Source organism: Hemitrygon akajei, unplaced genomic scaffold, assembly GCF_048418815.1.
Source record: "Hemitrygon akajei unplaced genomic scaffold, sHemAka1.3 Scf000086, whole genome shotgun sequence".
NCBI lineage: Eukaryota > Metazoa > Chordata > Chondrichthyes > Myliobatiformes > Dasyatidae > Hemitrygon > Hemitrygon akajei.
In genome coordinates, this window is record NW_027331972.1 from 2,590,102 (window position 1) to 2,604,737 (window position 14,636).

The following is a 14,636-nucleotide window of genomic DNA, read 5'->3' on the forward strand; positions in this document are numbered from 1 at the left end:
CTTCCCACAGAAGCAAATGTTCTGTAAGACTGTTACAAACATACATACTATCAGAGTGTATGACTGATCCAGGTAGAAAATATTCTGGGTGGCTAACCACATATGCTACAGCTGCCAATTCTGCTGCTTGTGCGCTTATGGTTTTGGGTAGCTTTAAAGTTATGCTATACCTTTCCTGTCCCTGTTCATCCTCTACGTAAATGCCACACCCAGTTCTCCTCTCACCATCCTGTACTGATGAGGAGCCATTCACAAAAATTTTAAAATAGGGTTTACCCTTATCCTTTGTGTCTTTGGTCTCAAGCATTATTTTGTCTGATTTGTCTCTACCCCCTCCTGTTTGTTTTGATACAAATGATCCCTTGGGATCATTTGCTCTCAGAACCTGACACTCATGTTCACCACCTTGGTACACCAGGTTGTCAGCTAACATAGTGGTGGCACTTACTCGTTTTACAGTTATATTTCTCCCTTGCAACAGCAATGTCCACCTGGCAATTCTGTTTTTGCTTACTGAGCCATCTTTTATCCTTCCATATAACAATAATTGTATGGGGGTATGTTCTGTCAATGTCGTAAGTGAATTAAGTCCCACTATGTAGTTGAAATGTTGTACTGCCCAGAAACCCGCTAACAAGTGTTTCTCACATACAGTATACCCATGTTCTAATGGTGAGAGCATGCGTGATGCATACGCTACTGGTCTTAACTTCACAGCTGGCATCATCTCACAAGTAACCCTGGCTTGTAACGCGTCCTGTTGCTTATAAATGTATCGGCACATGGTTCACTCACTTGCTTCAATTAATTGTAATCTGAGGTGATGAGAACGGATGAGAGAGACAGGGTGAGAAATCTCAAAGGTACTGTTAAATTTATCACGTGGGCCGGATCACCACCTAGTGGAGACTGCCGGAAGCTCGAGTACCGAAGTTGTGTTAATTCCTTGCCTCATATATGCAACATAGTTCAGTTAACTGATACATGTCGCGCTTGAACCAACACCACACAGGAAATAGTTAATACCTATCTCTCTATATGGCGCATAAATGTAATACTTGTTACTGAAAACGGAAAGGAACGATGGGCAATGCTTTGTACTTATTGCTGTACTTCAGAGCATGTCTTGGAGGGGGAGCTTCGGATCATTGCTCAAGAGCGCAAAGCATTGAGCGCTTTGCAGGGTTTCTGTGGTGTAGTGGTTATCACGTTCGCTTCACACGCGAAAGGTCCCCAGTTCAATCCCGGGCAGAAACTTTGTTTGGGCTTCAGTGCTTCAAATGAACTTGGCACTCAACTTTTCAGTTTGTGTTCAAGTGTGTTGTATCCATGTGTAATTATAATGAACGTTCGGTTTTCTATCAGTAGCGCATTGTATTTCAAAACTGGGAAAGGTAAATGAAAGAAAGAAGAATTAACAGTAATTATATATAATTTACCGGAGAACATAAACGGATTTAAACCTAAGGAGGTTCGTGGATAACGTACACTGCGTAACGGGAGAATTAGCCTTCAAACCTATTGTCATGTATTGTCGCATGACGATGCATTGTGGTTTCAACGGAGCTCACATTTCAATGTTCCCATCCAGAGAAACATCAGGAAGAATAACCGTGTGCTGCAAAATTTCAAACCTACCGTAAAATGTTAAATCGCATTCTTTTTCCCTCCTCCCTGTATTCCACTCCTTCCTCGTCTCACCATACAGACATCTGTTCATATTCTCCACCACAATATTCTAGGTTTCAAATTTTCAGTCTGCCTCCCCCAACTCTCTCTCTCTCTCTCTCTCTCTCTCTCTCTCTCTCTCTCTCTCTCTCTCTCTCTCTCTCTCTCTCTCTCTCTCTCTCTCTCTCTCACTCACACACACACACACACACACACACACACACACACACACACACACACAAGCACGCATTCAATCTCTCTGCTTCTCTTTGTTTTCTCCGTCGCGAGGAGCATCACAGCCACTCCATGTTGTTTACGCCGCGGTGGAAACAGTTGGTAACATCAACACCTAATACTTTCAGGATTCGAATTTGCGATCTTCCCGTGATATTGCAGCGCAGACAGGAGTCAAATTTCTTACTATTGGTATCGCACATTCCATTCCTGTTAAAGATCCAATGAGGAAGGTCTGATCACAACGCTGAAATCGGGTTTCTGAGGGAATGTCGAAAAGTCTGGTTAAAACCTTCCTGTATAATAACAGTAATGTAGCGCAAGGAAATGGGGTACTGTGGCACTATTTATTTTGGGACGAGGTGACGGTGGGAGATCGCATATCGGTACAGAGTTGGGATCACGGCCCTTTTCAATATATCGAAGCTGTTGTGATTCCATGTAAAATTCATACATGGGCGAAATATCCCACGCCTGCATAAAGGTCAGTGACTGGCCGTGGAGGTTCTTCCGCAAACGTGAACGTCAAGAATAAATACTTATCTCGGAATACGCTCCGCCCCTGACTGAACGCGCAGCCCGTGTAGAGTTACTCCGAAATAAATCCCGATCATTCCTCGATTACGCTCTTAACTCTAACACCTTATTAAAACCTTACGGTCTGTCATTCTAATCAAACTAGCCACAATTATATTGTTTAACATTTCGGCAACATAATGACCAGTGATGCTTTACTCCAGGATCCCCACAGTGATGTGAAACGTTTGATATGTATGCCACTGAAAAATGATCAGTGAAAATGTATCCTGGGATATCAGTGGAGTCCAGGAGAAAAATAACACCTCGTCTTTGGACGTCACGGAACAGATGGATGGTATATTGACAGTGGCAATTTGTCCTGCTCAGCAGTCACGAGTTTGCATGCAAAATTCCATGGCAACATTTGAGGTTTTGTGTTTTTTCGGTCCGGATATTGTGGCGCTTTTCCACTGCCTCATGTCCAGTGGCATGCAAATGTTCCGGCAGCCCTGGTCAAAGATTGTGTTACTGTGAATAGTTCAGTGAGTAGAAGAGGAACTGAACTCCAAAAGTCATAAAGTTAAAGATGAAACATTCTTTTCAACATTTTAAGCACGATTAGTGCATACATTTTGTTTTGTACAATTTTAGAGTGAAGAAAAGGATAAGAGCACCATGCAAGAGTTTGGGCACTCCAAAGATTTGAGCTCTCAGATAACTTTTACCAAGGTCTTAGACCTTAATTAGCTCGTTAAGGCTATGGCTTCTTCATAATCGTCGTTAGGAAAGGCCAAGTGATGTAAATTTCAAAGTTTTATAAATAATCTGCCTCCTCAAATCTTGTCCCAACAATCAGCAGTCATGCGCTGCTCTATTCAGCTGCTTAGCACTCTGAAAATAAAAAAATAAATGATCCCAACAAAGCAGAAGAAGGCTATAAGAAGATAGCAAAGCTTTTTCAGGTAGCTGTTTTCTCAGTTCGTAATGTAATTAAGAAATCATTTTGTAATTTAGTGTAATTTTGTATTTTTTTCCTGACACTGCCGCTGTAAATGAAACTACTTGCACTACAGAGTATTGTAAACCTGTCTCAGAATGTTTAAAGGAGATGTGCCTTGCAATCTCCTTTCAGATTCACATTTTTGAGTGCCTGGAATGAATGCCAGGGGTGATGGCGGAGGTAGATGCCATGCGCGATATTAGATACCACACGAATATGAGGAGAATAGAGGGAAGTAGACCTTGTGAGGGCAGATGGGATTGATTTAGTAAAGCATGAAATTACCAGGTCAATTGCTTCAGAACAACGCAGTGAGCAGAAGGGCCTGTTCACGTGTTGTTCTTGGTGCGATATCACAGCCGGAGTGCTGTGTGCATCTCTGATCGTCCGCCTCAGGAAGGATGCATGGGCTTTGTTACCGGCACGGGAGGGCTCGAGTCAAATGGAGTCTGGGAGGTGACGGTGCACTGATCTCAAAACTCATGCAACACTGACTCTCTCCTCAGCCACAGCAGGCCCCACTGTCACGATTCAATTACAGGGTAATGTAAATGGTGACAAATGACAAGTTTATTCATAAAGGGAGGTCAGCGGGAGACGCTCATGGAGTGAATACTGTTTTAGATCCGCTCCATAAACTTTACTTTTTTTAACCTTTGATCACCCTTATCCAACTTATTTTTACCTACACCAAAAGATTCTTGCTATTTTCTTGGGCTTATCGTTAAGAGTTTTTTGTGAATTTTTGAAGATATGCAAACAGAAATGGCTCTTAGATCCAAAGGACGAGAACCGGGGCGCAACCCGAACGGTAATGGAAAGAAGCAAGCTCAACCACAACGCACTGAGTTAACTTATGAACTGTTTATGGAGGTTTTGGATAAAAAATTCGATGAACTACAACAAGTTTTTAAACAAGATATAAAGGCTTTTCAAGATTATATGGTTAAGACGGATTCAGTAATTAACCAGCAGCAAGCTCTTATCGCGTCTCTGCAAGAAGAAGCTCGGAAACGAGATTTGACAATTGAAAAATTGCAACAGGATTTAATTTCGACCATTAAATTGGTGGAAACACTTAAAGCCAAGAGTGTCGACTTTGAGAATCGGTTCAGAAGACAGAACCTGCGTATATTTGGTCTCCCAGACGGCATAGAAAAAGGTGATCCTTCGAAATATTTTGCTCAACTTTTAAAAGATGCGTTCCCGTCGGTTTTCCCAGAGAACCCCCCGTTACTTGATCGAGCTCATAGAATTTGGCGTCGATCATCGAGTGTTCCAGCTAAACCTTCGGTTGTAATTGTCCGGTTTCATTATGTACACGACAAAGAACTACTTATTCGTGTGGCTCGGCGGGCTGGGATGATTAAATTTCAAGATTATTATTTCCGTTTGGTTGATGATTTTAGTCCTGAAGTAATGAAAAAAAGGCTTCTTTTTAACCCTCTGATGTCTGAATGTTATGAGAAAAATCTAAAACCTGCGCTCTTATACCCTGCGAAGCTTAGAATCTCTCCGTCGAATGCTCCACGCCAGGTTTTCCTTTCTACATCTGAAGCGAGAAAGTATCTGGAGGAGAACTTCCCTACTGCCATAGACACTACTCTCTAATAAATGAGTGATTCTGATCGTGTAAGATGGTTTTCGGCTCCTCAAACCAGAGTTAGTCTCTGGTTATTGGTGTAGGTTTATCCTATACTTCATATTTAAGTTAAAGTGTGTTTTCGTTATATTAATCGCTCTGTTTTATACACTTTAACCATTATACTATATTTTTGACTATTATTTCTGTTCTCTTGAAGGTATATTTTTAACCTTTCGAAGGGAAATTTTTTTTTGTTATTAAGATGGTGGTTTTTTGGAAAAATATTCTTGGTTTTGTTTAAGATGGCGTTATTTTTTCTTCATGTCTTCTTCCTATAATGCATCGCTTATCATAGATTAAATATTTCTTGATTTGTTTGGGTTATAACCCGATTTATAAGCTTTTAGTGATTATATTCTTTTTTTTACAACTAACTATATTAAGAAGTGTGGTTTTTAGTATAGTGATTATAATTTTTAACGTTAGGGTGATTTTTATATATATATCCTTTATATACGGAGTGGTCTTCCGCTGATAGGGGGGTAGAAAGTCTCATTTTTTCCTTTTTCTAGCCATATTTTGGCTTTTTTTCTTTTTCCTGTGAGGGTGGGGGATGGTCTGTTTTGAAATTTTATTTTTCTTTTGCCAGTTTATTTTAGTTTTTTCATTTGGGCTGTTTTTGAACTTCAAATATGTCTACGATGTCGTCACATACGGGTCCGCTCTTTATTTTTGTTCCTCTTCCGGGTGCATGAGTTTATAATTTGGTTAACCCTTTTTATACCAAAGGGTTGATTTTAGAAGCATGGCTCAGACCATTAATTTTGTGTCTTGGAATACTAATGGTTTAAACCATCCGATTAAACGAAAGAAGATCTTCAAAGTATTCCAAGGACAATGCTCATATCATTTTTGTACAAGAAACTCATGTGAGGAAGGAGGACAAATATCGTTTTTTTAGGTCTTGGTGGGATCAACAGTATCATTCCAATTCGAATGCCAAAGTAAAGAGAGTTTCAATTTTTATTGACTCCTCTATTGCATTTGTTCAACACGATATCCTTTCGGATCCGAATGGTAGATTTATGTTAATTACGGGTTTACTTTGTAATAAAAAGGTTGCTATGGTTAATGTTTATGCTCCAAATGTGGATTGTCCGGATTTTTTAAGTGCTTATTTACTTCTTTACCTAATATAAATGAATATAAGTTAATAATGGGTGGTGACTTTAATTGTTGTTTAAATCCTTTGATGGACAAATCTATATCTATTCAGACTTTACCCAATAAGTCGGCCACTTGTATTAACTCATTTTTGACTGATAATGGAGTTTTTGATATTTGGAGATTTCGGCATCCTAACGACAAAGAGTTTTCTTTTTTCTCACATGTTTATCATTCTTATTCGAGAATTGATTATTTTTTTATTGACTCTTGTTTTATTCCATCGGTAATTGGTTGTAATTATGATATTATAGCTATCTCTGACCATGCTCCATTAAAACTTTCTATTAATTTTACGGATACTGCTTCTAATGTTAGACAATGGCGATTTGACTCTACCTTATTGCAAGTTCCGGACTTTATTACATTTATGAAGGAACAGATCGATTTCTTCTTTACAACTAATTCCACGGATGATATTTCTTGCGGAATACTTTGGGACACTTTTAAAGCGTATATATGTGGACAGATTATCTCTTACTCTGTTGGTCTGAGAAAACGCATTAAGAAGGAAACTCTTTTATTGGTTGAAAAAATTAAAGAGATTGACAAGAAATATTCGATCACTCCTAGTAAGGAGTTTTACAAACAAAGGGTTGAACTTCAAACGGAACATAGTTTATTACTTGCATCTCCGATTGAAAATCAATTATTGAAAACCAGATCTGATTTTTATATACATAGTGATAAATCGGGTAAACTGTTAGCTAGTCAGTTGAAGAATGTTTTGGTTAAACGTCAAATCACTAAGATTCGTCAGCAGAATGAGGATTTGACAGTTAACCATGATGAGATAAATAAGTCATTTCAAGACTTTTATACCTCCCTGTATCAATTTGAATTCTCTCAGGATCATAATACCATGTGTGATTTTCTTGGGAAATTGAATTTTCCAAAATTATCATCCGATGATCTTTCAATATTAGATACTCCTATTACGGAAGCAGAAATTAAAGGGGTTATTTACTCAATGAATTCTGGGTTAAGCACCAGGTCCAGATGGGTATACTGTAGAATTTTTTAAATGTTTTTATGCTACTCTTTCTCCTTGGTTATGCAGGGTTTTTGAAGAAGCAATTAGATTGGGGAATTTGCCACAATCCTTTTATAGAGCTTCCATTTCTTTAATACTGAAGAAAGATAAAGACCCTACTGACTGTGCATCCTATAGACCAATATCTTTATTGAATGTAGACTCCAAGATATTTTCCAAGTTACTGGCTTCCAGGCTGGAGAAGGTATTACCCCAAATTATTTCGGAAGATCAAACCGGTTTTATTAAAAATCGCTATTCTTTTTTCAATGTTAGGAGATTACTGAATATTGTATATACTCCTTCACATAGCACGTCAGAATGTGTTATTTCATTAAATGCGGAGAAAGCATTTGATAGAGTTGAATGGCCTTACTTATTTTATGTGTTGGAGAAGTTTAATTTTAGTCCGACATTCATATCTTGGATTAAACTGATTTATCACACTCCAGTAGCCTCGGTGTTTACTAATAATCAAAGATCTCCCTTTTTTCGTTTAGTTCGGGGCACTAGATAAGGCTGTCCTCTTAGCCCATTACTATTTAACATTGCTTCAGAACCTTTGGCAATTGCCATCAGAGAATCACAGGATATTTCGGGTATTAATCGTGGGACAGATATTCATAAGTTATCTTTGTATGCAGATGATTTATTATTATTCATTTCTAACTCTGAGAAATCTATTCCAGCAGTTCTATCATTGTTGGCTCAATTTGGTGAGTTTTCTGGGTATAAGTTAAATCTTAATAAGAGTGAATTGTTTCCTTTGAATAGACAGGTCCCAAGTTATGGAAATTTACCTTTTAAATTAGTTAATGACACTTTTACTTACTTAGGGATTAAAATCACAAAAAAAACCCATAAAGAATTATTTAGGTTTAATTTTTTACCCTTAATTGATCAGATTAAATGCTTGTTTACTAAGTGGTCACCATTATCTTTATCTCTGATAGGTAGGATTAATGCTATTAAGATGGTTATTTTACCTAAGTTTTTATATATTTTTCAAGCGGTACCAACTTTTATTCCGAAATCTTTTTTTACTAATGTTGATTCAAAAATTTCCTCATATATATGGCAGAATAAAAATCCCAGGTTAGGTAAAATATACTTACAGAAGACAAAGAAGGAAGGTGGGTTGGCATTACCTAATTTCAGATTTTATTATTGGGCAGTTAATATTAGATATTTGTTATGCTGGTTGAAAGACTGGGATGGATCTTCTGGCACTCATTGGGTGAGTTTGGAAATTAAATCGGTACCAGGTTATGCTCTGGGTTCTATTTTAGGGACTTCTCTCCCTTTTGCTCTTTCTAAATTGCCGAAACGAATTGACAACCCGATAGTTAAACATACTTTACGTATATGGTTTCAATTTCGGAAATTTTTCGGGTTGACTCAATTCGTTTTAAATATTCCTATTGTATCTAATTGCTTTTTCCACCCTTCAATTATAGATCAAGCTTTTTCGGCTTGTAAAACTAAGGGATTACTAAGATTGTCTGATTTATTTTCGGACAATTGTTTTATGTCTTTTGAGCAATTATCTAATAAATATAATTTGCCTAGATTTCATTTTTTTAGATATTTACAGATTAGGCATTTTTTAAGTACGGTACTTCTTACGTTTCCAAATTTTGTGTCTTCAGATATTTTGCAGAGTTTGTTTGAATTAAACTCTTTTCAAAAAGGGCTTATATCAAAACTTTATAATATAATTATGAAGATACGTTCAGAGTCCCTTTATAAGACAAAAAATGATTGGGAAAGAGAGCTTAATCTTATCATTCCTATTGAGAATTGGGATAGAATTCTTCAATTAGTTAATACATCATCTATATGTGCCAAACATTCATTAATACAATTTAAGGTCGTACATAGGGCCCATATGTCCAAGGATAAATGAGCTCATTTTTATTCTTATATAAACCCTATTTGTGATAGATGCCAATTTGAAATCGCGTCTTTAACTCATATGTTTTGGTCATGTCCGGTTTTGAAAAAATATTGGAAAGATATTTTTGATGTTATCTCTGCGGTATTGAACATCGATTTACAACCCCATCCTATTACCGCAATTTTTGGTTTACCAATGATTGACTCAACTCATTTATCTTCTTCCGCCTGTCGAATGATTGCATTTCTCACTCTGATGGCTAGAAGATCTATTTTGTTGAATTGGAAGGAAATTAATCCTCCCACTGTATTTCATTGGAAAAAATTAGAACTGGTGTATTCGATACTTCTGTTAAATTTGAAAGATATGGAGACCATTTATTCAATATTTTCATATGATGTAATATGACCCTGTTCCAAGCTTATTTGATTTTTCAGCTTTAATCTTATTTATGCTGAGAGGATCGGAGTTGACGACACTGATGATTATGTATTCTTGTAGGATATTATAAACAGTCCTTTTTTTCTTTTTCTAGGTTTTCTTCTTTTTTTCTTTCTTTGCTTCTTTTTTCTTCTTTATTGGCTATTAGATTAGTAGTTTAGTTAATTTTGCAAACTTTCTTTTCTTTTTTCTGTTTTTTTTATATCATATATTATGAAATATCTAGATTTACCTTGTTCATACATATACTGTATGGTTCATGTTTTGGGAAAACTCATTTATACTGTAATCATTGCTTATGTATTCTTTCATGTGTAATGGGAATTTGTATGCTTGTAATCCCTTTATTAATATATCATTTGTATTTTGTTCATATTATTAATATTAATAAAAATATTGAAAGAGAGAGAGAAGCTTCCTGTGCAGTACATCAATCATTCCACCGGACATTGGGCAGGTGGGTAAAGTGGATGAGAACTTTAGGACAGAACTCAGGATTTTTCAAATCATATCTGGGATAGGGAGATGGATAGTTTGGAAATGTTCCTCCATTTCATTACCATAGACTGAATCCCACAAGTGTAGATGTGATGATGGTAGATTCCCTTTCAAAAAGTATTCAATCCCCAAACATTTGTTCTCATACCTGAGTATTACAACCAGGCACGTTGAGTAATTTAACTGAGAATCTTTATTTGTGAATGTGTGAAGTGTTCTGTCAGTGTGCTTTTGTTTGTTCTCCTGCTGAAAGACAAATTTCTTCCCCGGTGTAAGCTTTATAGCATATTTTAATAGTGGATCTCTCTGTATGTCGCAGCATTCATCTACCCATCAATCCTGAAGAGAACTCCTTTCGCTTCACGGGAAACGTATCCCAAAGCAGGACACTGACTCCACCATATTTTACAGTGGGAATGGTATTACCTGGCTGATATGCAGTCTTAGATCTGCAGTCTAAGTGACGCTTTATAAAGTCGTTACAGACAAGGATATGTTTTTTTTTGTTGTTTGTTTTTGTTCTTTGTTCTTCCCAGAAGTTCTTTCTTGCCGGATTCCATAGAAAAATAGATGAATACATTATGGAGCCTCGAAATTTTTCCCCGTTGCAGCAATTACTTCTATAATTCACTGGGAGTGGCTATAATCGTCACCGAGAACTCACTATTAAGTGCCATTCTTCTCTGTTGATGAAGTTTACGGGGGGGGGGGGGGGGTGCTGACCCGTGTAAAGTGCTTGTGACTTCGTATGTTTCCCACTATTTTTCTCTCAATGAACTGCACTGATCTCTGAGGTATCGTCGATACCCATGAGATGGTCTTGTGCCTTTACTCAGAGCTGTGTTTCTCTATGATGGTTTATCTGACTTGTCGGGAATGTTCAGTTAACTTCAGCTTGGTTTGGTTTGTTGAATAGCTACAACAGTGGACCCTCTGGAGAGAGGATCTGCCAACATTAGTTGAACACAGGGGATCCTCCAGTTTCCTGTATCAGCAAATTAGATGAATTGGTCAGATAATGCAGCTGCCCCCGGGGAAATTTGACGTTGTAGTTACATAGAACAGATTACATTTTCAATCTCACAATGTTACTTTGATTATTTCATGAATTGTTGACAGGTTTTGGAATTTTTCATTTGATTTGACATGATGGACGACGTTTGATAAATTAGCTCAATACGGCTTAATTCAATATATTTTTAAACTTAGAAAATTAATTATGGAGAGTTAAAAATGGATAGGCCACACCAATAATTGTGGGTCTGAGGAAAGATGCTTAGAAAATAAGATATAGAACCATAATTAGACCATTTGGCACTATGAGTTTTCTTCACCATTTTATCCTAGACTGTTTATTATCCCATAATCAATGCCTCAGCCTTCTCCCTTATTAATCGAGAAACTATCACCCTCCACTTTAAAAATATCGTGTGACGTGGCTTCTACGGCTGTGTTTGGCAATGAGTTCTGCACATCCAACACCGATCCATAGATTATATGATCTGGACTGTTACGTACCCGTGACGCGTGACAGTGGTACCCTTGTCACGTGACTGGGGTTGAAGTTATACTGGACATGAGGTAATGGTGGAGTGATGTCATTTTCCCGCCAGTAGAGGTCATGTGACAGGTTTTTTCTACAGGGTATAAAAGGAAGACCCACCCTGTCGGGTGGGGCAGTTCGTGGCTGGATTTGCCAAGATGACTTCATGTTACTGTGTGATTTAATGTGATGACGCAGTTTAGTTAAAAATGAAGTTTTATATAATGCCTAAAGTTTAAAAGGTCAGAGCCAACGGTTTCTTTGCTAATGGAGAGTGAAGTTTGGAGATCAAGAAAAAATCGATTTTCGATGAATTGACTTCGACCTTGTGTGATCCTCATTCGGAAGGATTTCGTTGACTATTCTCGCTGTTGACCCCTGGGATGACCAGAAAGGGTTTGAGAATAGTGTGGAAGAGAGGTCAGTCACTTTAAGTTGTTATATTTAATAAAATTCGACGTGGGAGTTCGACGCTGGGAATCGAAGGACATCGACGTGGAAGAGAATTTACATCGCTTTAAAAAGTCTCTCCTTTTAAAAGTACCGTGAGCTTTTGAACTGTCGGCATATCGTTCTTTGAACTGTTTTCATTCGGCAATTTGCTTTGGAGAACTGTTTTTTTCAATACTACTTTAAAGACTGTTTGAGACTGCAAAGCTATTAAGAACTGTCTGACCAGCTGCCAGCAGCTGAGCTCGGACCATTGTTTGGGTTTGTTTACATTTGAAGGGGGTTTGTTATCAGTGTTTAATAAACGTGTTAATCGTTATAAAACCCCTTGCCTAACTCATCTATATTATTGTTGCCCGAATACGTAACATAAATATGGGGGTACGTCCGGAATTGAATTATTTGAGTTTAATAAGCTTTTTGAATTTTGAATCGGTGTTTTGGTAACGGGGATTGCTCGATTTTTTTTTGTTTAATTGGCTTGTGAGTGGTATTCGGCAACGATGAATATTGATGAGTTTCTGGATTCGCCAGACGCGGATTTGTTAGTGAAGGCGAAAAAAACTGAAGTCTCTGAACTTGCTAATCGGTTGCATCTTAAAGGGATCTTGCCAACTACATCAAAAGCTGTAATACAGAGAAAGATCGCATCACATTTTGTGGCTTCGGGTCATTTTGAAGAATCGATTTTAGAATCGTTTCCAATAAGTAATCTGGAGATGCAGTTGCAAATTGAACAAATGATGTTAGAAAGGTGTAAATTGGAAGCTGCGCAAAAGCAGAGAGATTTTGAATATGCAATGGAGAAGTTAAGGTTTGTAGAACAGTCTGCTGATTCTAAAAAACCGTTTGTTGCTAGCCAAGAAATTAAATTGGTCCCTCCATTTAGTGAAACAGAAGTGGAGAGATATTTTCAGCATTTTGAAACTATTGCTCGGATGTCAGAGTGGCCGAAAGATAAATGGTCAGTGTTATTACAGAGTGTAATCAAAGGCAAGGCAAGACACGTTTACACAGCTTTAACTGCTGCGCAAGCATTAGATTATGATATTGTGAAAGAAAATATTCTCAAATCGTATGAATTGGTCCCAGAAGCATACAGGGAAAGATTCAGGAGTTTGAAAAAGTCTGTGGAAAAGACTTATGTGGAATTTGCCTATGATAAAGCTATGTGTTTTGAGAGATGGGTTTCTTCTAAAAATGTAAATGAGGACTATGATACATTGAGAGAGCTGATTTTAATGGAGGAATTTAAAAGAAGCATTCCTGTTGAAGTAAGGACCTACTTAAATGAGAGGGATACTGATAAATTGCAGGACTGTGCTAGATTAGCTGATGAGTATGTTTTAATCCATAAGAATAAATTTCCTCAGGGTAGAATTTTTAAGAGGAAAAATAATATGGAGACTCAAGGTAAATCAGAAATTAAATTAGTGGTTAATGAGAGAGGTAAGGAGGAAGGAAAACCTGTGAAGGAAAGACAGTTTGGTCTTATTTGTAACTATTGTAAGAAGCCTGGCCATGTAATAGCTAACTGTTTCAAATTGAAAAAGAAAGAGAAGGAAGCAGTTCCGGATGCTTGTGTGCAACATACTAAAGCACCTGTAAAGTTACAGGGTTTGGTGAACACAAATGAGGATTTGTTAGAGTCTGACCAAGTTAGAAAGGGATATGATCATTTTATAACTGAAGGGTTTGTATCCTTGAAAGAAGGATCTACTCTGGTGCCAATAAAGATTCTTAGGGATACTGGAGCTTCTCAATCACTGATGTTAGATAGTGTGTTGAAGTTTAATGAAGAGAGTGATACTGGTGAGGTAAATTACATAAGAGGTGTTGGAAGTGATTTTATGCCTGTACGTTTACATGAAGTAAATTTAAAGTCAGGGTTAGTTACAGGGTTTGTTAAGGTAGGATTACAGCATAGCTTACCTGTGAAGGGTATTTCTTTATTGTTAGGTAATGACTTGGCAGGTGGACAAGTTTTTCCTGAAGTGCATTTGACAATGGAGTCAGAGGTACCTGAGGTGAATTCTAACACAGAGTTTTCTTGTGTTGTGACTAGAGCTATGGCTAAAAAGATTGATGTGCAGAATGAGGTTGTTACTCATGACTGTTCAACTCAGGATTTGAGTTTTGAGGATGTGTCAGAAACTTTCTTACCTTCGTTGTTTGAACAAGATTCTGGGAGTAAGTCTGACTATGAAGATTTATCTTTGCCACGGAAGGAGATGATAGCAGAGCAGAATAGAGATCCTGAGATTATAAAATTAAGGGAACAAGCTTTACTAGGTAGTGAAATTGAGAAGGTGTCAGTAGGATATTACTTGGAAAAAGGAGTGTTGATGAGGAAGTGGAGGTCGCCTACAATTCCTGCAAGTGAGGAATGGAATGTTGTTTACCAGGCAGTTGTTCCTAAAGTTTATCGGAATGAGATTTTGACTTTAGCTCATAGTGTGCCTTTAGGTGGACATCAAGGGGTAAGGAAAACTGTGGACAAGATTTTAAAACATTTTTACTGGCCTGGTTTAAGAAAAGATGTGG

At 37.5% G+C, this 14,636-nt stretch overlaps 1 non-coding gene across 1 annotated transcript; it reads left to right on the forward strand.

Annotated features, from left to right (window-relative positions):
• Nucleotides 1-1,184: 1,184 nt before the first annotated feature.
• On the forward strand, nt 1,185-1,257 carry trnav-cac (transfer RNA valine (anticodon CAC)). The gene has a single exon. It is a non-coding gene; the product is annotated as a tRNA-Val (tRNA).
• The last annotated feature ends 13,379 nt before the right edge of the window (nt 1,258-14,636 follow it).